The sequence below is a fragment of the Macrotis lagotis genome, chromosome X (assembly GCF_037893015.1).
Source record: "Macrotis lagotis isolate mMagLag1 chromosome X, bilby.v1.9.chrom.fasta, whole genome shotgun sequence".
Classification (NCBI taxonomy): Eukaryota; Metazoa; Chordata; class Mammalia; order Peramelemorphia; family Peramelidae; genus Macrotis; species Macrotis lagotis.
Genome location: NC_133666.1, coordinates 455900404 through 455924726, shown reverse-complemented (window position 1 = coordinate 455924726; position 24323 = coordinate 455900404). Strand labels below are relative to the sequence as shown.

General features: G+C 35.7%; 1 long non-coding RNA gene across 3 annotated transcripts; it reads left to right on the top strand.

The window, feature by feature from the left end:
- The first annotated feature begins 376 nt into the window (after positions 1-376).
- LOC141500487 (uncharacterized) lies at positions 377-19761 on the top strand. 3 transcript variants are annotated; one of them, XR_012471942.1, is made up of 5 exons: positions 377-493; positions 1579-3655; positions 4386-4475; positions 13296-13382; positions 18965-19761. It is a non-coding gene; the product is annotated as an uncharacterized LOC141500487 (long non-coding RNA). The 3 variants fall into 3 exon arrangements; XR_012471943.1 differs by lacking the exons at positions 13296-13382; positions 18965-19761 and adding an exon at positions 7914-9490 and having other exon boundaries at positions 377-489; XR_012471941.1 differs by lacking the exons at positions 13296-13382; positions 18965-19761 and adding an exon at positions 7914-9490.
- Positions 19762-24323: the final 4562 nt, after the last annotated feature.

Here is a 24323-nt window from a genome sequence, read left to right as displayed (position 1 = left end):
GAAGAGTGAGTGGCGGCGGCGAGTGCCTCGGGGGGGGCTACGGGGACTAATATGTCCGCCTTCCTGTTCAAACAAACGGAGACCGCCCGCGCGCACTGCGCATGCGGGGCGGGCGGGGAGCCTCGGAAGGGGAACCAGCCCGACAGAGCCCCGCCCCCCCGGGGCTGCGGGCCGAATGGGAGGAGGGACGTGCGCGCGCACGCCAGGGCCTAGCGCGCAGACTCCGTCGGGCGGGGGGGGGAAGGGGCGGGGCGGGGCGGGAAGGAGGCGCCCATCCCGGAGCTGGCTCCGTGGCGCGCTCCCGAGCAGCTGCTCCCTCGGGGGCGGGGGCGGGGGCGGGGGCGGGGCGCGGCGCCCCTCCCGGCTGCGGCCGCGGCCCTGGGGCTCTCGGGGCTGCGTTTTCCATCGCCCGGCATCCAGCCCTGGCTCCGGGCCCCTGGGGCCCTTGGAAAATTCTTACCAAAACCTTTTATGCCGAACATCAGTAACGTATGTGCGTGTAGAGATATATATCTATATAACTGCACATCTATATAGTATATATATATATATCATATCTATATTTCATCTACATAACATCTATCTATATATCATATATATCCATCTCTCTACAGCTTTACAGCTATATATCATCTATATATCTATATATACCTATATTACATATATATCATATATATCCATCTCTACATCTTCATAGCTATATATCATATCTATATCATCTATATATACCTATATTACATATATATCATATATATCCATCTCTCTACATCTTTATAGCTATATATCATCTATATCATCTATATATCTATATATACCTATATTAGATATATATCATATATATCCATCTCTCTACATCTTTATAGCTATATATCATATCTATATATACCTATATTATATATATCATATATATCCATCTCTCTACATCTTTATAGCTATATATCATATCTATATCATCTATATATCTATATATACCTATATTATATATATCATATATCCATCTCTCTACATCTTTATAACTATATGGCATATATCTATATATTTCATCTATATATCTATGTATATCTATATATCATATATCTCTATATCATATATCCATATCTATATCTTTATAGCTATATATCATCTATATATACCTATATATCATATAAATCTATATATCATATATCTACCTATATATCATATATATCCATATCTCTCTCTATTTATATATCTATACCTATATCTAAATTTATCTATATCTATATCTATATCTATATCTATATCTATATATCTGCCACCTTTCAAACACTGGTTAGGACTTCCCTGGGAAGTAAGAAAAAAGTAACCACTTTACTGTTCATTTACCCCAAAGCTAGGAAGGGACCTAAATCAATAACAAGTTAAGATGATTTTGACAAAAGTCCCCAAAAAAGAGATGGGGACTTGAAAGTTGGCTCCTAACAAATAATTCTCAGGCTTCTGCTTAATTGGTACAGCCAAAGGACAGTCAGACTGACACCATAGAGTGAAATTTAGAGTTGTGATTTTGCCCAAAATTAGGCAGGCTGAAAAAACTAGTCATTTCCTTCTTGTTCACAGGTTGCTTCATTGACTGCTGTGAAGGAGTTACTCAATCTGCAGTTGTCCTGATAAAATAACATGCGTTATCAACCATTGTCTATAGAAGGAAAGCAGCCTTGTTTTATTTTTGTTAAATATTTATTTTGTGGTATTAAACTGTTTATTAGGAGTAAATATGAAATTTTTATTTTATGATTTTATTTTATTCTATTCTGTTTTTATTTCTTTATTTCAAGTTTTAAATTTATCAGAAGGGAGCTATGAGAATTTCACTATAAAACCTGAAGGGACTAACAATTTTACTTACTGTGTGTGTGTATATATATATATATATCTGAACTAAAGTCAATTACTAGTATGATTAGAAACTTTGTAGCTTGAAAGGCCATTTTTTAAAAATTTAAGTTCATTTCATTCCTATATGTTATACTACAAAAGATACTAAGCCAATTTAATATTTCATTGTTGTTCAGTTGTTTCATACTCTTATTTTGGGTTTGTTTGGGGTTGGAGTTTTTTTTGACAATAATACTGCAGTGGTTTGCTATTTCTCTCCAACTTATTTTACAGATGAGGAACTGAGGCAGAGTGAAGTGACTTACCTAGGTTCACACAGCAGTAAATATTTGAGTCCAGATCTGAACTTAGTAAAATGAATCTTCCCTGACTTTGGGGCCAGGACTCTATGGATTGTGCCATTTGAATTTGAATTCATAGTACATTGTAAAAGATTCTCAAACTACTTTGTATTTATTTTTGCTCATTTCGATTTATTTTGTATATCACTATGTTTCTGAACACATGCATATATACTTGTTTCCCTTCTTAGAATGGAGAAGTTGGTTGTATTGTTTTCCTAGCACCTACAACTTATTAAATACATGTTAATAACACTGTACCTTTCTAAAACTTACAAAACTTATTTTATTAAATACAGTGACTTTTTGACTTATTTGAATTTTTTTAAACTAACTTTGTGAATTTGTACCGTGCCCAAAATTTAAAATAAATCCAGCAAGAGACCTAAAATAAACTTTCCAAACTTTTGATTACCATTTTTAGGTGTTCTTAGGAATTTGTTGTTTCTGAAAACTTGGAACATTTTGACTTTCTGTTGCTAACTATTGGATCCCACAGTACAAAACATAGCTTAGGATGAATGGATGGCAAGAATAATTATAGGTGACTCATGCAATGTAGAACTGGAAGAGACTTTAGATGATCTAGTTTAATCCCATAACTTAATAGAATTAAAAAAAAATTAAGTGATTTACTCAAGAGTTGATATAGCTATTAAATGTCAGAGCAAAAACTCAAACTCCAACTCTATTCTGTTGCAGTAATCTTTCCATAGCTCCATGCTATATCTCAAATCTTAATCAAGTTTTATAAAGCTAGATGAAAAGGTATATAGATCTTAAGGTTTGTTGGTTTGTTTATTTGGGGGTAGGGCGGAACTTAAAAATCTAAACAGCTACAAGACTTTTAAAAATATTCTCCCATGAGATTTGGAGTCAGAAACCCTGGTTTTGAATCTTATCTCTGCTATTTACTAGCTGTGTGAACTTGGAGCAAGTCATTTGATCTTTCTGAACAAGATGACCTCTGAGTCCTTTCGGTGCCAGTTCCTAGAAACCTCTGATCAATAATTTTCAGTCAAGTGTTTTTCTGTTTTCATCTTATAAAATAGTAGCTGTAGTAGTTGTTGTTATAGCTAACATATATGTGTGCATGTGTATGTGTGTGTGTGTGTGTGTGTGTGTAATATCAGACAATTTACTAAGTACTTTCCAGTTATCATCTCATTTGATCCTCGCAATAATCCTGGAAGGTAGGTGCTATTATTATCATTGTTTTACAAATGAAGAAATTGAGGCAAATAAGCTAAGTGACTTGCAAGGTCACATGGCTAGTAAGTATCTAAGGCCAGATTTGGACTCGGGTTTTCTTGACTCTTGACCCAGCACTCTATTCACTACACCTTCAAAATTCCATGATACAGGAAAATTTTCACTTTTTATTTACTTTATATAGCATGAAATAGAAGAAAAAGCAGTCGCCTGGAGTTTTACTGCTATCATTAGTATGACCTTAGGTAATCATCTAACCTCTCTAAGTCTCAGTTGTTTCCATATGTAAAATGGGGGATGTAGAAAGAATAAATGATCTCTAAAGTCCCTTCCAACTCTAATTCTGTGATTCTAAAAGCCCAGTTTAGATCAAGGGGTTGAATGCTGATGCAAAAATAATTGTATAGATAGATTAAGCCTTCTAAAAAGTGGATTTCTATTACACAAATATGTAAATTAGCTACAGTTTTAGATATAATATATAATAATTTATAATATATAAACAAGCATAAGTTATAGAAAAAAGCAATAATATGTAGCATAAAAAAAATTATAGCATGACAAAAGTCCACTGGGGCTAAGGAGAAAATAGGATAGTTAAAGCACAAAAATGGGAGATGGGGTTGGGGATGGGAAAGAACTTTGGAAAGATGAGGTGGATAATGCTGGAGGTAGAGAGACTTAAAAGGAGACTACATTGATCCAAAGGCATGGAGCAATTAATTTCTTGGAAGGAAATAGGTATAATTGGAAAATGCCATTAAGGAAGAATGAGAAAGTTTTGGCAACTGACTAGTACAAAGCAAAAGAGACTTTAATATCCTCTGCATTTATTTACTCAGATGTTCTCAATGTGTTTATAAGAAGTTGAAAAGCAATCATTTTAATGTTTATGTAAATGTGTGAAATGTATAAATTCATTTTATTGCCACAAGCTTTTAAATAATTGCATGTTGGTATAATTTACTCTTCTAGGAAAACTGTTCACAGGGGAGACTTATGAAAAAACAAGGAATCATTCTATCTTTACCATGTATATTCCTACCTAATCTTCCTATTTGAAAGGTAGGTACAAAACTTTTCAAAACTAAGATTAAAGGAAGCTTTCATTTGTCAAAAAATTACTAAGTTATAAAGTTACCATATACCCAGTTACCATATTGTACCTATGTTTGTATTTTGTCAATTTCTTGTATTTTATTGCCTTATTCTATCTTAAGAGCATACCATAAAATGCAGGTGCATACCATAAATTGTATATCAATTGTAATGCAGTACAGTAAATTGCATGTTATTTCAAAAATGCATGCCACAAATGTGTAAAGAATGTGATGTGGCTGAGTTACTATAGGAACCATAGCTTTGTAGACAGTTCCAAGAAAGTAATAGGCTTAATGTAACTTTGCAAAAGTGTACTTAAAGAAAAAAGTACACACACACGTACACATATATTTACTAGAATAAACTTCTTTTGATTACAGTTAACTATACATAACAGGTAATTAGTCACTGTGATTAAAACATAGTTTACCCTTTTAAAAAATATTGTTCTTTTCTCTAACATTTATTCCCATGTCCTGGGAAATATCTGAGGGATATAAATTTTTCCAAGCATGGGAATACTTTGTTTAAATTGTAGATTCATTTGCCTAGAGGTAAACTATTTAAAATCAGTCAAGCTAATCTTATATGTTTAGAATCAAAGGATTTAGAGCTCCCTTAGATATCACCTTCTAGTCTAAAAGTTGAGGAAACTGAGTCACAGGAAAGTCAAATGACTTGTCCAAAGTTTCCCCAGGTAGAAGACAACAGAGCTGGAATTCAAATCCACTTCTCTGCCTTCAAATCCTTTTGCTTCCCTCCTGTGAAGACATTCAGAATGGAAGGAAATACTCTTTTGGCCAGATTGAGACAAAGATATAGGTCCAGCTTAATGAAATCACAATTTAGAGATGGTGGAATAGGCAATTTCAGTATTGGTAAAGAGGACAGAGGAAAGAAGGTAGAAGGCCCTGAATCCAGAGTCACCTTAAAGATTTCTCCCTGGTCATACTTTGTCCCTGGAAGGCTTACCTCTGATATCTATTTTTAATTTTTTTCCCCCCACACTCCCCAGAAACTTACATCTCTGTGCAACTACAAAAAATTAGTGCTGTTTATAGTGGTCTTGGTCCTTCCCTTAAAGTAAATTGATTCTGGAAATATTCACACTAGCTCATGGATTCCTCAGGAAAGATACTCCAGGTGATTTACATCCATTCAAATCATAGCCTATGTGTTTTCTTTCAATAATGTGGCCTGTCTCAGCAGCCACCTTCTTATCTTTTTTTTTTTTTTTGATCTGGGCTACATTCACCCAACCTACACTCACACTATCATATTGGTGGTTCAGAGGGAGTGGCCACATTGAAGCAACTCAATCTCTCTGAATTCTAAAGTTAACCCCTAGTGAAAAGTTTACACTTCTGCTACTCACAACTAGAGTTCCTGAGTCCCCACCAGTGTGCTGCTTCCCATTTAGCAAATTAGGAAAGATGACTTTTTTCCCCCCCAAGTCCATGAGGGTTAAGTGACTTGCCCAAGGCCACACAGCTAGGTAATCATTAAGTGTCTGAGTCCGGATTTGAACCCAGATACTCCCGACTCCAGGGTCGGTGCTCTATCCACTGCGCCACCTAGCTGCCCCTAAAATTAACTACTAATCAGAATATAAACAGAAAGCAAAGCAAAAATAAAGCTTAATAATCTTTAAATGTGGAACATACAAGGTGCAGCCAGGTGGCACAATGGATAGAGCACCAGCCCTGGAGTCAGGAGGACCTGAGTTCAAATCCCACCCCGGACACCTAATGCCTAGCTGTGTGATCTTGGGCAAGTCACTTAACCCCATCATCTTGCAAACCCCCCCCCCAAAAAAAATCTGACACATACTACTTTATTGTTGCATTTTGTATACAGAGGTAGAAAGTGGACACAAATTTACAGAATTATAATGAGCTACATGAGCAGGACACATGTGACAGGCAACCTCATGACTGAACTCTGGGCCTTGATATTTTTTGTCCCTTTTAGAGACAGTCTGCACAACAATTCACTGATGAACTGCACAAATTCTCTTCTGGCTGCTGCACTCAGTTCTTCCCCTTTTGGGTAACTGAAAAAAAAATTAAACTCTTTCAGCAAAACAGAAACCCCACACATATTTTTTAGGTCTAATGCCTTAGTTGGGCTCAAAGGGATTTTTACCTCTCAGAAAACATGTAACAAACTCTGAGGTCTATTCCCATTCCTTGTCAGGGGTTTCTCTTAAGCTCTCAGTTTGACTCTACTCTGAAATCAGCTCTTCTTTGAGGTTTAAACTCAATTCCTCTCCCAACCCAGCTATTCTCTGAGCCCTCAACTCAATTTGCCACCTGGTATCAGATGAAAAATCTTTTTTCCCTCTCCTGTCAGCTATTCCAGGAGCAGGTCCTGAAGTATGTTCCTCAACCAATTCTGAAGATGCTATTTAGATTGTTCTGAGGTTTATACAACTCAGAGGTTCATACAACTAATTCTACTGCTCCAAAGCAGAGTCTTGCATAACATGATCCACTTCTGTTTCACGATGAAAAACCAAACTCCATTTCTTTTCCATATAAGCAATAAATAGACTATACATAATATATGTGTATATATGTCTATATGTGAGTGTATCTGTATCTGTATGTATGCCTTGAATGAACATCTTTTCTTTGTGGGCTTACCTTCTCAGAAGATTGGGATTTATATGTGCCTGTTTATTGCTTATGCAGAACTCTTGGCTCAGTGAGAAGGCAGATGAAATTCAGTTCTTTGCAGCTGGTAACAAACCGAAGTGCTTTTATGATTCCCTGAAGGCTATTTATGGGCCACAGATCTATAGTGCATCTCAACTACTCAGATCCGCATTGATTAATGATAGGGATATGATCCTAGAGGGATGGGCTGAACTCTTCTACAGTGTTCTTTTAGGTTTTTGCAAGGCAAACAGGGTTAAGTGGCTTGCCCAAGGCCACACAGCTAGGTAATTATTAAGTGTCTGAGACAGGATTTGAACCCAGGTACTCCTGACTCCAAGGCCAGTGCTTTATCCACTGCACCACCTAGCCACCCCCTTCTACAGTGTTCTTAACAGAACTTCATCAATAATGTAGAAGCCACTGACCTTCTGACTCAAGTTGAAGTCGCTCAGTCCCTAGCTGAAGTTCCAACTGAAGGGGAGGTTGTGAATGCCATTAGGCTCCTTTCAAGTGGCAAAGCACCTGGTGCTGATTCTATTCCAGCTGAGATCTACAAGGTAGGGGGTCCATTGCTCATCCAAAAACTGACTGAAATTTCCCTGGTTATATGGTATGAAGAGGTTATCCTCCAAGAATTCAAGGATGTTTCCATTGCTTCTCTCTATAAAGGTAAAGAAAATAGATTGCCCCATGACAATCACAAGAATATTTCTCATTTAGTCATTGGAATCTTTCTCAATAGGTTGATCCTTTATCTGGAAGATGGTCACCTCCCTAAGAGCCAGTATGGCTTCATAAAAGGTGAAGGAACAGTCAATATGGTGTTTGCTGCCCAACAACTCCAGGAAAAAATGTCAGGAACAGATCTATATATAACATTTGTAGATCTGACCAAGGCCTTTCATACCATCAGTCATGAGAGTTTATGGAAAATTATGTCAAAATTTGGTTGCCCAGAGAAGTTTATCAGTATTGTACATCAACTTCATGATGGTATGCCTGCCCAGGTTCTATATAGTGAACGATGCTCTCAAGATTTCTCAGTCACCAATGGAGTAAAACAAGGATGTGTCCTTGCTCCCATGCTTTTTAGCATGATGTTTTCCATCATGCTATCAAATGCCTTACTGAGGATGAACATGGCCTCAAGGTCAGCCACTACACTGATGGCAAATTCTTCAACTTTAAAAGACTACAAGCCAAGACCAAAGTGGAGGGAATGTTGGTGCATGATCTTCTGTTTGCAGATGATTGTGCTCTCAATGCAGCCTCTGAAGTTGTGATGTAACAAAGTATGGATTGATTCTCTGCTGCTTGTGCTAATTTTGATCTGACAATTAATAGCAAGAAAACACAAGTGCTCCATCAGTCAGCACCACACCATTCTTATGTGGAACCATTGATTACAGCAAATGGAGAAGTTTTGAGTACTGTGGACAAGTTCACTTACCTTATTCACCTCCTTTCCAGGGAGGTATATATTGACAGTGAGTTGGACTCATGAATTGCCAGAGCTAGCTCAGTATTTGAGAGGCTCCATAATAAAAGTATGAGAGAAAAGGGGTATTAGACTGACTACCAAACTGCAGATCTACAGATGTTGTGCTGACTTCATTGCTATATACCTGTGAAACCTGGACAATCTACCAGCACCATGTCAGGAAACTGAATCTCTTGCATTTAAATTATCTTAAGGAAGATTCTGAATATCACCTGGCAGAAGATACCAGACACTGAGATCCTTTCTGGACCTAAACTGCCAAGCATTCCTGCATTACTTCACATAGCACAATTGGACTGGCCACATTGTTAGGAATGCCAAAAAGACTATTTTATGGAGTACTCAAATAGGACAAGTACTCACAAGGGGGTCAGAAGAAATGATACCAGGACACTCTGAAAGTCTCTTTTAAGAACTTTAGAATTGATTGTACAGCATGGGAGACACTGGCACAGAACCACCAGCATGGCATGCCCTTATCAGAGAGGGTGCTGTGTTCTATGAGGAAGGCAGAATTGAAAAAGCTCAAGAGAAATGTGATACATGTAAATTTAGAGTAAGCACCCCAGGTGCTCACATAGACTATTTGTGCCTAACCTGTGGTAGAGCATCCTGTGCTCATATTGATCTAAACAACCACAACCAGACACAATATAACTTGTCTCAAACAAATACAAGACTGTACAATAGTGATATCATTTTGGTCTTCAATAATGAAAGACAAGAATCATTGACTATGTGACCTTGAATAAATCACCTAATTTCTCTGAAATTCATTTTTTTTTATTTATAAAATAAGGGGATTGAACCATATGACCTCCAAGATCTCTTGTAGCTCTGGGTCTGTGAACCTATGATAGCCCCAGTTCTCCTTAAAACAAAGGTCCATTTTTAAAAAATCATCAATATTCTTCCCATAATTTTGTATAGACACAAGTTATGGAATACAACAATGTCTGAAGAATTAAAGTTGTAGATTAGCAAAAGAAAAATAGGAAGATCTGTGGGAGATGTGTGTGCCCATGCACATGTATGTTTGTGTGTGTATGTATGTGTGTGCTACAAAATACTGTCAATGAAATATTTAATAGGAGAAGATACATCAGGCAAACATTGAACAGAAAAAAGAGGAGGTCCACCAATGTAATTAGAGTGATCTATAAACAATAGGTAACCTATTTGTTTCTTTGGTATCTATTCAATTTTAAGAGATCTCTAAAAAGAGCCACCAGATGGATGGAACCATTGTATGGGATTTATAAAAGGAAGTAGACAAGAGTTAAATAGAATTAAATGGTTTTTAATCTGAACTGAAACAGAGAGTAACCTCAACAATGCATTACTTTGAAGTATCAAAGTGTAAAGTTTGATCATTTATTTTATGAGGCTAATATATATTTTTGGAGGCAATTAGAATTAAGTGACTCGTCTGAGGTCACACAGTTGATAAGTGTCTGAGAACAAATTTGAACTCAGATCCTCCTGATTCAGTACCCTATCTTTCAAGCCACCTAACTGTCCCTGAGGCAAATATACTTTTATTTCTCAAATATAGCATAGAAAAGACCAAAAAATAAACATGTAGAAAAATATCAGTAATGGTTATACAAATATAGTAAATATTGACAAATAATGGACAGCAATATATTTTTAAATTATTTATTACAATCAAATAAGATGAATATCAGAAATATAAATATTGGAAAGATAACCACTATCATAAATCATATCAACAAGAAAAAAACATAATACGCTATCTATAACCATATGAAAAAATGCTTGAAATCACCAGTAAAGAAATTTAAAGTAAGTGAAGATCCACCTCAACTGGCAAAATTGGCCAAAAAAAAGGTAATTACAAATATTGGTGGGACTACAGGAATATAAACACATTAATGTACTGTTAGTAAAATTGTAAATTAGTTTGACCATTCTTGACAACAATTATGAAAGATAATAATTAGATAGACTAGCAAAAGAATTCACCAATGCAATGATCAACCATAATTTCAGAGAAATAATGATGAATACAAACCAATTTTTGACAGAGAGCTAATAAGCTAATGAAATACACATTTTGGGACTAATCCTAATGTGGGAGTTTGTCTATACTCATTTGTTGCAAAAAATTTTCTTTTCTTTTTTGCTTCATTGTAGGTTTGGGAAGGTTGAGATGAGAAGAAAACAAAATGCATTTCTGACAATTGAAACAATTTTAAAAAGAAACTATGTAATTAGCTTCAAGGAAAGTCTTTTAAAAAATAAAGCTTCCATTTATTTTGTAAACTGACAAGTATAGGGATAGAATATGCTCTTGATCTTGTTAGTATAACTAAATTAGAAAGTACTACAGTGAACCTATCCTATGTCTACTCAAGAATAATCACTCAAGGGGCAGCTAGGTGGCTCAGTGGATGGAGCACTGTCCCTGGAGTCAGGAGTACCTGAGTTCAGATCCGGCTTTAATAATTACCTAGCCTTGGGCAAGCCACTTAACTCCATTTGCCTTGCAAAAAAAAAAAAAAAAAAGAATAAAATAAAAAAAAAATCACTCACTTTAAACTTCCCTCTCTAAAATTCTCCTTCCTAGCCACCACTCTCTAATATGTTTTACCTTCTCCTTTTAGAATCTCTACTCCTTGAGAGCAGGATGCCAATCCCAGTAATATGCAAAATATCTACAACTTCAGAAAGAGCTGAGGAATGGTCAATAGAGTGTTTGCTGCCAGACAGCTCCAGGAGAACTACTAGAAGGAAAACAGAAGTCTGTGCAGATCTGACCAATGTCTTGATGTTTTCAGTGATGAGGAAAATTATGTCAAAATTTGGTTACCCAAAGAAGTTCATCAGTATTGTACATTAATTTCATAATGAATCCTAGATAATGGACAATGCTTAGGTTAGTTAGGAGGACCTTAGTTCAAATCCAGCCTCAGACACTTAATAATTACCTAGCTGTGTGACCTTGGTCAAGCCACTTAATCCCATTGCCTTAAATACGTAAAAAAAAAAAATCACTCAAGATGAAATGGGTCCTCTTGAAAAGGACCAAAATAACATTTCTATGTTCAAGTTACAATGTTTCCAACTGTGGCTGATCAGACCAGTGGAACTTGGAAGGCTCATGAAGGCCATGTGAATCTTTGAGGTAGATTCCCCGAACTTGCACATCTTGCTCTTTTGAACTACTTCTATCCTGCTTTGTTCATAAAGCACAGCCTCTTATCTGATGAGGGCATATCATGCTGGGCAATCCTGTATCAGTGTCTCCCATACTAGACAAGCAACTCAAAAGGTCTTGAGAGAGATGCTGTATTGCTTTTTCTGCTTTTTTCTGGCCACGATGTAAGTTTTTGCCTTGCTTGAGTTCTTTGTAAAATGGTCTTTTTTGGCAAGTGTACATGTGGCATTTGAATAATATGAGCAGCCCATAGGAGTTACACTCTCTGCAATAGAGTTTGAATCCTTGATAGTTATGGAAGCAATTCAGTTCCCCATCACCACACTGAGGTCAGCACAATTGCTCTGTAAACCTTCAGTTTGGTAAGCCATCTAATACTTCTTCTCTCCCATACTTTCCTTCAAAGCTTCCCAAACATTGATCTACCTCTGACAATGCATGTGTCAGCCTCATTATTAATCTGTAGCTCCCTGGAAAGTATCCTGCCAAGTCAAGTTACCCACAGTTTTTAAAATTTCTCCATTTGCTGTAACCAATGATTCAACCTATGGATAGTGTGGTGCTAGCTGATGAAGTACCTGTATTTTCTTGGTTTTAATTGTTAGGCCAAAATTAGCACAGGCAGCAGAAAATCAATTCATACTTTGTTGCATCTCAGATTCAGAGGCTTCATTGAGTCCACAATCATCTACAACTCAAAATAATGCACTAACCCTCCTTCCACTTTTGTCTTGACTTGTAGCCATTTCAAGTAGAAGAATTTACCATCAGTACAGTAGCTGATCTTGTTGCCCTGTTTTGACCTCATTGAAGGCATTTGATAATTTGACTGAAAATATCATGTTAAAAAGCATAGGAACAAACCCACAACCTTGTATACTCTATTGGTAACTGGGAGAACACAAAAGCATTGTCCATTATCTAGGATTCATTATGAAATTAATGTACAATACTGATGAACTTCTTTGGGTAACCAAATTTTGACATAATTTTCCTCATCACTGAAAGCATCAAGACATTGGTCAGATCTGCACAGACTTCTGTTTTCCTTCTAGTAGTTCTCCTGGAGCTGTCTGGCAGCAAACACTCTATTGACCATTCCTCAGCTCTTTCTGAAGTTGTAGGTATTTTGCATATTACTGGGATTGGCATCCTGCTCTCAAGGAGTAGAGATTCTAAAAGGAGAAGGTAAAACATATTAGAGAGTGGTGGCTAGGAAGGAGAATTTTAGAGAGGGAAGTTTAAAGGAATGATATTTGGAGTTATAACACAATTATTGATAAGATTTTTTTTCCAGAAATGATGATGTTGCTTTTATTATTGTCCTCAAAGGTAGAGGTGGAAGGTAGATAGGTACACTCAGTGTGACATAACATGGAAATGACCAGAGTAGCATGGTGGGCCTAGGACTGAGAAAAATAAGGTAAATGTTTACCTTTCAGAGCCCAAAGTCACAAGGATAGGAGCCCAAGTTCCAGGGCAGAGATGGTGACTAGACTACAGGCCACATGGCAAGGAGATAGCTTCAGGTAAGTTATTATTATTCATAAAGGAAGTGACTCTGTGTTCTCTTGAAGGTTATGTCAGTGGAAGGTAAACTCTATAGTGACAGTGGCAGAGTGGTGGGAAGGGAACAGAAGGTGCTAAGAGTCATAGTCTTTAGGTCAGCTTTAAGTTTTAATTTGACTTGATACTCTAAATGCGAGATCATTGTCCAGTGACCAACAAATAGGCATTTCAACTGAATGATGTTAAGGATAAAGGGATAGACTTGGAATTAGGAAGATCTGAGATTAAAACCTGACTCAAACATTTATTACTTGTGTGAACCTGGGTAAGTCACTTCCCCTATCTTAGCCCTAGTTCCCTTATCTCTAAAATGGGCATAGTAATAGAGTTATTCTGAGAATCAAATGAGATAGTGCATATAAACACCATATAAAAGTTAACTATTATTTTTATTATATCACTGGAAAAGTTGAATCATCACAATCTTGGAATTCTTGCTATAAACAAAACCAGAAGAAAGAAGTAACTTGCAGCAAAATAGAAGGATGATTCATAAGAACTCCTACAGAGAGATTAAGAAAGGAGTTAATGGAGTAGATTTTATTGTACAACCAAAAATAACAGGAGCCGCCATTCTGTGGAATATTTGGTTATCATATGTTTTCTTTCTAATAATAAGTATTGCTGAAAGACAACTATAAAAATAAGTGCAGCTTCTGTACATACCATATTGGTTACTGCAGATAAAGAGGTGAAGAAATTATATTAAAAACTGATTGGATGGGGCGGCTAGGTGGCGCAGTGAATAGAGCACCGGCCTTGGAATCAGGAGTACCTGGGTTCAAATCCGACCTCAGACACTTAATAATTACCTAGCCGTGTGGCCTTGGGCAAGCCACTTAACCCCATTTCCTTGAAAAATCTAAAAAAAAAACAAAACGGGTTGAACCCAGAGTACATTAAATCAATAAATATTCTGATCTTTGGTAACTTTAGAACAAAAGTGAGTAAACATTGAGGTAAGGAAAGACTATATGGAAAAGTATGGTCCAATAGCAAGAAATGAAAAGTCAAAACCTTGTCGTTTCTATAGAACAGAGGGAGATATAGAAGTGGTATTGCTGGATCAAAGGGCATACACAATTTTATTGTCCTTTGAATGCTATATAATTTTGCAAAAAAATATATTTTAACAGACAGGAATATATTTATTATTGATATTAGAGAGACCCCTAAATCAGCTGTTTGTGCATAGTAACACCATTAAGTTAGCATAACTAAGATTAGAATTAGTAAAAAAGCAAGGAAAAATATTAGGAAAAAGATTGTTGTTTGTCCTTTTTCAAACTGAACCAATGACATCACAGGATTACTTGAGCACAAATTGTACTTATGTGAGGCAGAGTTGTACAAAGTAGTCAGCCTCATTCTTTTCCCAAATCCAGTGACAGTACAGAAGTCAAGACAACTGGAATCTAGTGGCAGGACTGGTTATTGGCCTGGGATGAAACAGATGACCTTGGTGTCCTTGACATCTGACTAAGTTCTAAGTCCTCCATGATGCCTGCTTCAGTTGCCATAGTGGCCATGGAAATTAATTGTTCTCATGAGCTCATTGGAACAAGTGATTGTTAAGTGCCAGGTGACCATCGAAGGCAGATGAAGAGCTGAAAAGAGCTCTGTGGGCCCTCATACCAGAGATGTTAGTTCTCTTTGAAAACTCCATGTACTCCTCAGAAAGATTTACATAGAACACAATTAGGTGGTACAATGGATAGAACACTGACCCTGGAGTCAGGAGGACCTGAGTTCAAATCCAGTCTCAGACAATTGATACATACTAGCTATGCGACCCTGGGCAAGTCACTTAACCCTGATTGCCCAGCTAAATAAAAAGAAAAAAAATGATAAAAATAGAGTAAAATTGAAATAACTCAATCCTGAATTGTTTAAACAAGTAATCAAAAATTTTAATAGAAAATGGATAATAGAATGAAAACAATTTTGTAATAATTATTTTTAAGAGAGTAAACAAAGTAAATTTACTACCTTGTTAAGGACACAAAAAGAGCCCAGTAACCACCTTAAAACTTTTGACTCATGTGCCAGAAAGATAAAAGATAACAAGCAATGCTTGACTAGAATATAAATTTGTAAAAACTCATGAAGAATGATGAACAATTAAATTCAATATTATAATAATATAAATATAATATATATATATATATATATATATATATATATATATATATATATAGGTGATATGGCAGATGCTTGGTCTGGAGTCAGGAAGACTGGGCTCAAATACTTAGAAGCTATGTATCCTAGACAAATCATTTAACCTCTCTTTTTCTTCATTTCCTCAACTATAAAATGAAGATAATAACAGAACCTTCCTGCCAGGGTTGTTGTGAGGATCAAATGAGATAATATTTATACAGTAATTAGCACAATGCTTGCCACATAGTAGGCACTTAATAAATGCTTGTTTCCTTCCTTCTTTTCCTTCTTAAAATGAAGCAATTGAAAGAAAAGCCAAATTAAAGAAAGCTTGGGAAGCATCTAACCAATGCTGGAGTTCTTAACCAGAACTTTTAAAGACAAAAATGGAAGGAAGACAACAAACAGAAAAAAATGAAGAACATTTGAAAAAAAGGAAAACTTATTATAAACCATTTTCTCCCAAATACATGTATAGGAAAGTATAAATGTCACTAAAAAGAATAAATATGGGAAAAGTAGCCATATTGAACTAACTCTCTATATAGAGGAGAATGACATTCCATATACAAAGTATCTGAAGAAGGGAAAAATAGCAAAGTCATAGATTATCCTTCCTTCTGCCTAGATATGCTAGAATGGCATGCTTGTTAAAATATTTTGTCTATTTATTTCTGTTATATAACTAAATTTCATTGATAAACAGTTACAACTGACAGTCAGGTATCCTTGAAAATTATATCCATTTTCATTTCTTAATTTTATTATAAATTTTTATTTAGAATAAATATTTTAAATAAAGCATTTAAAACAAATCTATAAAATTAAAGATTATGTTGTAGCCTATGCCTGAAAGTCACATAAAACCTATAAACCTAAAACATTGCTTGGATCATAGGAAGGAATCAATAAATATTCAATGAACTGAATGGTTTATGAAGTACTAAAAATTACTAAAAAATATTGATAGCATTTAGAAATTTATTTGAATTTTTAAAAGCTGAGGGAACTCAAGATGTAGGCCAATGTACTTAATTTCTATTCCTGGAAAAATATTAGATTTACTTTGTGAACATTTAGAAAGGGAAGTGGTAATCTCTAAAAAACAGTATTAGAAGTTCATGCCTGAATGATCTCATTTTCTTTTTTAAAAGCAGGGTTGTTAGAGTAATATATTAAAGGAATGTTACAGGCATGATATAACTAGATTTTAGCAAGGCATTTGACAGATTCTCTTGCAAACTAGGGAAAAATGGTTTGGATAATAGATTCATATACTGTTAGAATTAAAAGGGCCTTGGGAATTCTCTATCTGACTGGCACCAAAATAGTCATTAATAGAGCGGAGTGAGGTCTGTAGTGAAGGGCTCCAAGGATCTGCCCTGTTATATTCAACATTTCCATCAATGACTTGAAGGAAGGCATAAATGGAATGCATATTTATAGATGAAACAAGCTGAAAGAAATGAAAGACACATTATTTGACAGAATTAGGATCCAAAAATATCTTAAATGATTAGCTTAATCTAATAAAATGAAGTTTAATAGAGGTAAACATAAAGTCTCACATTTGAATATCAATAATCAAATGTACAAGCATCAACAGTCATTTGAAAAAGATCTGGGTGTTTCAATGAACTTCAGAGTCAATAGTAATCATAGTATGATGTCTGCCTCAAAAGCTCACACAAACTTAGTTTGCATTAATTAAACAGCATAGTTATAGATTCATAGATTATAACTAGAGATGTATTTTTTTTGTTTTTGTTTTGTTTTAGGTTTTTGCAAGGCAAATAGGGTTAAGTGGTTTGCCCAAGGCCACACAGCTAGGTAATTAGTAAGTGTCTGAGACCGAATTTGAACTCAGGTACTCCTGACTCTAGGGCCGGTGCTTTATCCACTACGCCACCTAGCTGCCCCTAGAGATGTGGATAGAAAATAGATGTCCAACTCCCTCATAGATGAGGAAATGAGACCCAGAGAAGTACTTCTCTGGATTGCCTAAAATCACAAAAGTAATAAGTAACAGAACTGAGATTTCCACCCTGGTCTCCTGACTCCAGATCCATTGCTTTTTTTTCCACCGTACCTTGCTTTTGAAACCAGAGTAATGGAATTGTACTGCTGTTTCCTTACATATTCTATGTACTAATCAGAATACATCTGGAGAAGTAAGTTAAGTTTGGGCATTCCATTTTAGTAGGGACATTAAAATTCTGGAGGATGACCAAAGTGCTGAGGAAGAGAGAAATTGAGGGGGATGGGGGAAAGGGGAGTTGAAAGAATACAATATGAAGGTCACTGAAAGGAATTGTAAAGGTATAATCTAGTGAAGAGAAGAAAGTGGGGACCATGGAAATTGTCTGCCAGTATTTGAAGGGTTATAAAAATGAATAGAATTAAGTTTGTTTTGTATAACAGTGGACAGAAATAATATTAATACATAAAAATAATGGGCAAATTTGGGGAAAATTTGAAGAAAACCTTTTCAATTCTGGTTGTTCAAATGATATGGAGATGGTTTCCCTTTCAGGTATTGTTTGAACAAGAGGACCTCCCAGGTTCCTTCCAGTGGAGATTTTATGACTCAGTGATATAAGGTTTATCATATAGTCTTTGTAGTAACAGATCCTGAATTGAACAATGTAATTCAACAAATATTGATTAAGCACTTGTGTGTGTAAAGACCTGTGGTAAATACTAAGAGAAAAAGAGATGAAACAAGACACAATCTGTACCTCTCTTTTATGTTTACAAATTAAATAGGAAAATAATAATAAAAATGCAAAGGAGAAAAAATGTCTAAAAGTTTCAGTAAAATAAAAAAGGTAGTCTTTATATGCATAAATTTTTTATAGTAACATATAGTCCAATGCTGCAGAAACTGAATACTTCAAATGGATACTGTTTTTTCCTTTTTATGCAAATTTATATAGATTAAACAAAGGATAAATGGCTTACATGGGGGTAAAGAACAAAGGAGGTAGGAAAAAGTGAGAAATCAATCACTTGCCTCCAGATTCCCTTAAATAAAAACTCTACTGATGGGGCGGCTAGGTGGTGTAGTGGATAAAGCACCGGCCCTGGAGTCAGGAGTACCTGGGTTCAAATCCGGTCTCAGACAATAATTACCTAGCCGTGTGGCCTTGGGCAAGCCACTTAACCCCGTTTGCCTTGCAAAAACCTAAAAAAAAACCCAAACTCTACTGGGTGTGGGGGAATAGTTTCAACTCATCACCATAGGACATATCTCTTCAGTTTATTCAGTCACATTAGAATTCTCTCTCTCTCTCTCTCTCTCTCTCTCTCTCTCTCTCTCTCTCTCTCTCTCTCTCTCTCTCTCTCTCTCTCTCTCTCCCTCTCTCCTGGAAATGGAATCAAGTGTCTTAGGAGCTAGCAGAGAACTGGCCAGTGATGGGGATGTGATAATCGACCACAGTCTATTTACCACCCTCCAACTACAAACTCAGCTGAGGATTAACACAAAACAAAGAGACCAGCCCAGGCTCATATTGTTGTCCTGTCTGTCTCTTCATGAGTCATTAAAAGAAAACTGGAGTGATTTACCATTTCCTTCTTCAGTTCATTTCAAAGATGAAGAAACTGAGGTAAACAGGGTTAAGTCACTTGCATATCAGAGTGACACATCAAGGAAGTGTCTGAGGCCATATTTGAAGGAAAAGGAGGTTTCCTTACTTCATTCTATCTACTGCACCATTTAGGTGCTTACCTTAATTGAAAAGCAATTCAAATCTTAATTCAGGATCAGAGGCTTGTCTTATGCTTTGCTGAGCCTAATTTTCTCCCAGACAACATCAGAGCAGAGCAACATGAAAGTTGGGCAGTAAAGTCTTCCCACCTCTTTGTCTTGGTCAATGGGCTTGGTCCAGTTCACCTATTTATGAATCCAGCTAAAGTCTAAGGTCTCACTCTGCATTCTTCTAACATGGCTGCAATGGCCAGGGTGATTGTCATGGTGGGTGGAGGATGTACCACCCCCTCTACCCATTCTTGACCATCATATCAATAGCATGGGATTAAAAAAAACAGTTGGCGTTGCTACAGAAGGGGAAAACTGGCCAGAGTGAGAAAAGGACAAAGAGAAAGAGGTAAATGAGGGTCTGGGGGGCCCTGTCTCAAGATAGACAGTTATCAGATTGTCACCTTAAGTAGCCCTGTTCCAAGTTTCAAGATAGTGATCCTTTTCTTTAGATAGTTTTACATCAAGTGCTTTATGTATTCTATAAAAAGTAAAGGTACAACACATCTCCAAATGGTTTTTTTCTACTTCCTGTAAATTCCTCTAATATTTTTTAATAGAAACAATACTTTCTGTTGTAATTTTTGCACAAAATATCTCAGTGTTTTAGGAATAAGTATTTAATTCACTAATCTGAGTTTGAATTTTTTTACCTAAGAACGTTAGTTTTGCTTCTGTTTTCTTTTTTTCTTTAAAAGATACTTTAAAGATTTTTTTAGAAATTACATTCACATCAGACTCTATTGTTACATGTTTTGTTGAAAGTAAAGATACTTTGTACACTAAAATCTCTGTACTCAAAGTTCATCTCACTGAACTTTGCCTTCCCAGTTTGGGTGTTTGTGTTTATTATAGAAACATTCAAAATTTCATAGTTCAAATGGTAGTGGTTATTTTTTATTAGGAAAAAACGTTCCACATGAACTTGTTGCCTCCCCCAATAGAATGTAAGGTCTCCAGGGCTTGGAAGATAATGAATATTTAATAAATTGATTGGTTAGAGAATGGGATTGAAAAATTATTTTCTTTAATTGTACAAATGGGCATGAGCTTTGATCAAGTTTCTCTTGAAAGGCTTATATAAATAACCTGTGTTTACTACTATTTTCCTCTTCTTGAGGTTTTCTCCCACTATTCTCTTTATGGAACCATAGAATTATAGCAATGAAAGGAACCACCAAGATCATCTAGCCAAAATCCCATATAAATCCTGAGTCATAGTCACTTCTCCAGCTTTTCTTAGCTTTAGTGAATGTTCTCTGGCTTCTTGGAAGAGATTCAGTGTAGAGAGTCTAGTATCCCTTCAGACAGCCCATTTGATTTATGGGAAAAAATCTGCTTGCTAGTCAGTTTTTTTCTTATGTTGAGCCAAAATCGATTTCCCTTTAGCTTCTATTTACTGGTTCTATTCTGACCTCCAGGAGCAAGCATGATACATCTTATCCCTCTTCATTATCACTACCCTTCAAATATTTAAAGACTGATGGCATATCCCCCAAGTCTTGTCTTGATGTAACCTAATTATTTCTAATTTCTTACTTCTGATTCTTATATACCATCTTCTTATTCTGGTAACCCTCTCATTTCAACCCAATCAAAAAAACATTTATTAAGTGTCCATTACATTCACTTGTTATGCTCAAGTCATTGTGCAGTATGTTGGGAATACAAAAAGAAAGCAAAACAATGTCCCTGCCCTCAGGAACTTAAAGTATAGCCTAAGCTATACTTTTATACTTTAAGCAATCAAAATGGCGAAGAGCCTCAAGTTTATGCTATGTAAGGATAAGTTGAGAGAACTGGTAGTGTTTAGAATAATGAAGTTAAGTTTCAGGTAGTACATATTAGCTATCTTCAAATACTTGAAATACAAGAAGCAGGGTCTCAAGTTGTTCTGTATTTTGCAGTAATTTGGAAGAGAAAAGCCTTTTGAGGAGCATATAGAACCTCTATCCCTGACCCTCTCCATATTTCCTCAAATCTGGTGGAACAAACCTTTACTTCTGTGTTAGTCATCGAGTGCATTTTTATAAACCATGGAAGGCATAAAGAGCAACTCGACTGTGTTTCTTTGACCCACTGCTTAAGTAAAACAACTGCTTGGTTGTGTACTTAATATTTCTAGTGCTTTATTCAGTAGAACAGATCTTGAGTCTTGGCTCAAGACAGATTTGATGTTAGTTTAGTCCTTGTTGCCATAGATACACAGCCCAAGAATCCATCAGCTAGGATGTTTGGACCTGGCGAAAGATGACAGAAGGAGTTGAGCCAAGGGAAATTCAAAGTTGAAGTTCACTCCATCTTGAGTTTATAGAACATGCATTATCTTATTTAATTTCAGAGTACTTGATGTAATCAGAAAAAAATGGAATAGTACATTCATGTTAAATATCATAATTCTATTAATACTATATCAACTCTTGGTTATTATGTTACATTAATCATTCATATTGAATTTGAAATTCACTAACATTCTCTGGTTTAACACGAACTGCTTCCCAATTGCAATTTTCCAATCTTAAACTTATATAATTGATTTTTTCAAGCTAAGTATAAAACTTTACATTTATAGTATTAAATTTTACTTTTTTCCCCCTTAACAACTAATTCCAAACTGTAAAGAATTTCTGATGCTGGTTTTGAAATCTAATGTATTAGTTATCCCTCCTAGCTTCATATCTACAAATCTGATAACAATAGTAGCTATAGTTTCTTCCAAGTTATCCATGAATGTTTTGAACAACACGAGACCAAGGAGAGATCCTCAGAATTCTTCATTAAAGATCTTTCATATTGACATCTTCCCAGTCAATCTACCTAACTGTAGATGATCAACAAAGTCTTTTCCAACTCAGTCTTTAAGCCTACTATCATCCAGCCCAAATTTCTCTGTCTTTTGATGAGGATAACTCAATATATACAAAATAAAATTTGCTATTTTTTCCCCATTAAACCTCCCCACCTCCCACCTCTCCTATTACAGTAGAGGATAACACTATCCCCTCAACCATTGTTACCTCATACCTGGATTATTGGAATAGTCTGCTGATGGGCCTACCTGCCTCAAGTTTCTCTCCATTCCAATCTATCCTTCATTAAGTTACTAAAGAGATTTTTCTAAAGAGCAGGTTGGATCATATAACTCCCCTAACTCGATAAAACTCCATTTGCCTTTTTCTTTTGCTTCCATGATCAAATACAAAATCCTCTGTTTGACGTTCAAAGCTCTTCATAATCTAGCCTCCTTCTACATTTCCAGCCTTCTTATACCTTACTCTCTGGAACATAATCTTTAATCCAATGACACTGGTCTCTGAGCTCTTCCACAAACAAGACACTCCATTTGATTCTTAGCTATCCTCCTTGCCTGGAATGCTCTTCCTCCTCCACTATGACCACTGTCTTTCCTCACTTCAAGTTCCAATTAAAATTCCACCCTTCTAGGAAGCCTTCTCCAACTCCTTTTAATTCTGGTGTTTCCTTCTATTGATTATTTTCCCTTTATCCTGTGTATAGATTACTTTGTATATGTTTGTTTGCATGTTGTTTCCCCTATTAGATTGTCAACTCTTTTAAGGCAGGGACTATCTTTTGCCTCTTTTGTACCCCTAGAGTTTAGCACAGCCCTGGTACATAGTAGCTGATTAACAAATGTTTATGGGTTGAAACATTCCTTTCATTATTTCTTATAGATAATAGTATTCCATTATATTTGTACAACATAATTTGTTCACCTATTCCCCAGTTAGGGAGGATCTTCTTAGTTTCAGTTCTTTCCATATATGTGTGTAAGGATGTGTGTCCTTTTCCTTTTATCTCTTTAAGATATACTCCTGTTCATAATTTCTCAAAGCATCCATTACATCTCTTCTTCCCTTTCTCAGATTCACAAATTACTCTCACAGATTATTAAAATCTATTAGAGATTTTTTTTAAATCAGGAATCCAGTTTAAACTCATAGACCTGTTTATTTGTTGTATCTAGCATCTCCCCTTTTTTTGAAATTTGGGACATTTGCCCAGATCCAGTGTTGGGTCACTACTCTAGTTCTGAAAGAGCAGCAATAGCAGTTTAGTAATCACATTTGCAATTTCTTTCAGTAACCTGGAATATAATTCTGAAGCAAGGAATTTGAACTTACAGAAAACATATAGGTATTCTCTTACTTTGCCCACTCCCCTCACTTACTTTTGGCTTCAATTCCCTATCCACTACAGCATTTTTGTTATCTCCTTTCCAAACTGAAGGTCATTCTTCTTATTAGAGAGGATTTTTTTTTTTCTGAAATCAGGGGATTTTGCTGCCATTGAGAAGGGATATGATTTTCATCTTCTTTGTAGAAATGAAAATAACATTTTAAATCTCAGTTCTTTTGGATATATTTAAATTATGGCCTGTTTAAAAAGTTAAACAGCCAAAATACGTTATATCAAAACCTAAAAATTTGAAATATAATTCAATTCTACTTAAATTCTTTTTATTTAACAACAAACATTTATTAAGCATCTACTGTGAATCAGGCACTAGTCTAGGCACAGAGGATACACAAATTTTTTTTTAAAAAAGAAACAGTTATTGCCTTCAAGGAGTTTATATTCTATCAACGAAGATATTTTGTCCATATTTTTTAAAAACTTGATGTAAGATGATTGCAATAGGTATGGCTTTAGCATTTGATAGGGACTATATCCTTTGAAATTCTGATTATCTGATAACATCATTTTCTTTCTCAAAGGGTAAGGAAAGGGAGGGACACCAAGAGAATTTGAGAGTCAAAATTTAAAAAACAATGTTTAAAAAATTGTATGTAATTGGGAAATGCCTAAAAAAATAAATAATATATATTTTAAAAATTCTTTCTTTGAAATTCTGATTATTTAAGACTTTGCTGGTACTGATGGGAAAATTAAAGAGAAAGCTGTAAATTTTGGGGTTTTTGGCCAAATCAGATACCAAATTCAGCTATGAACTATAAGAATT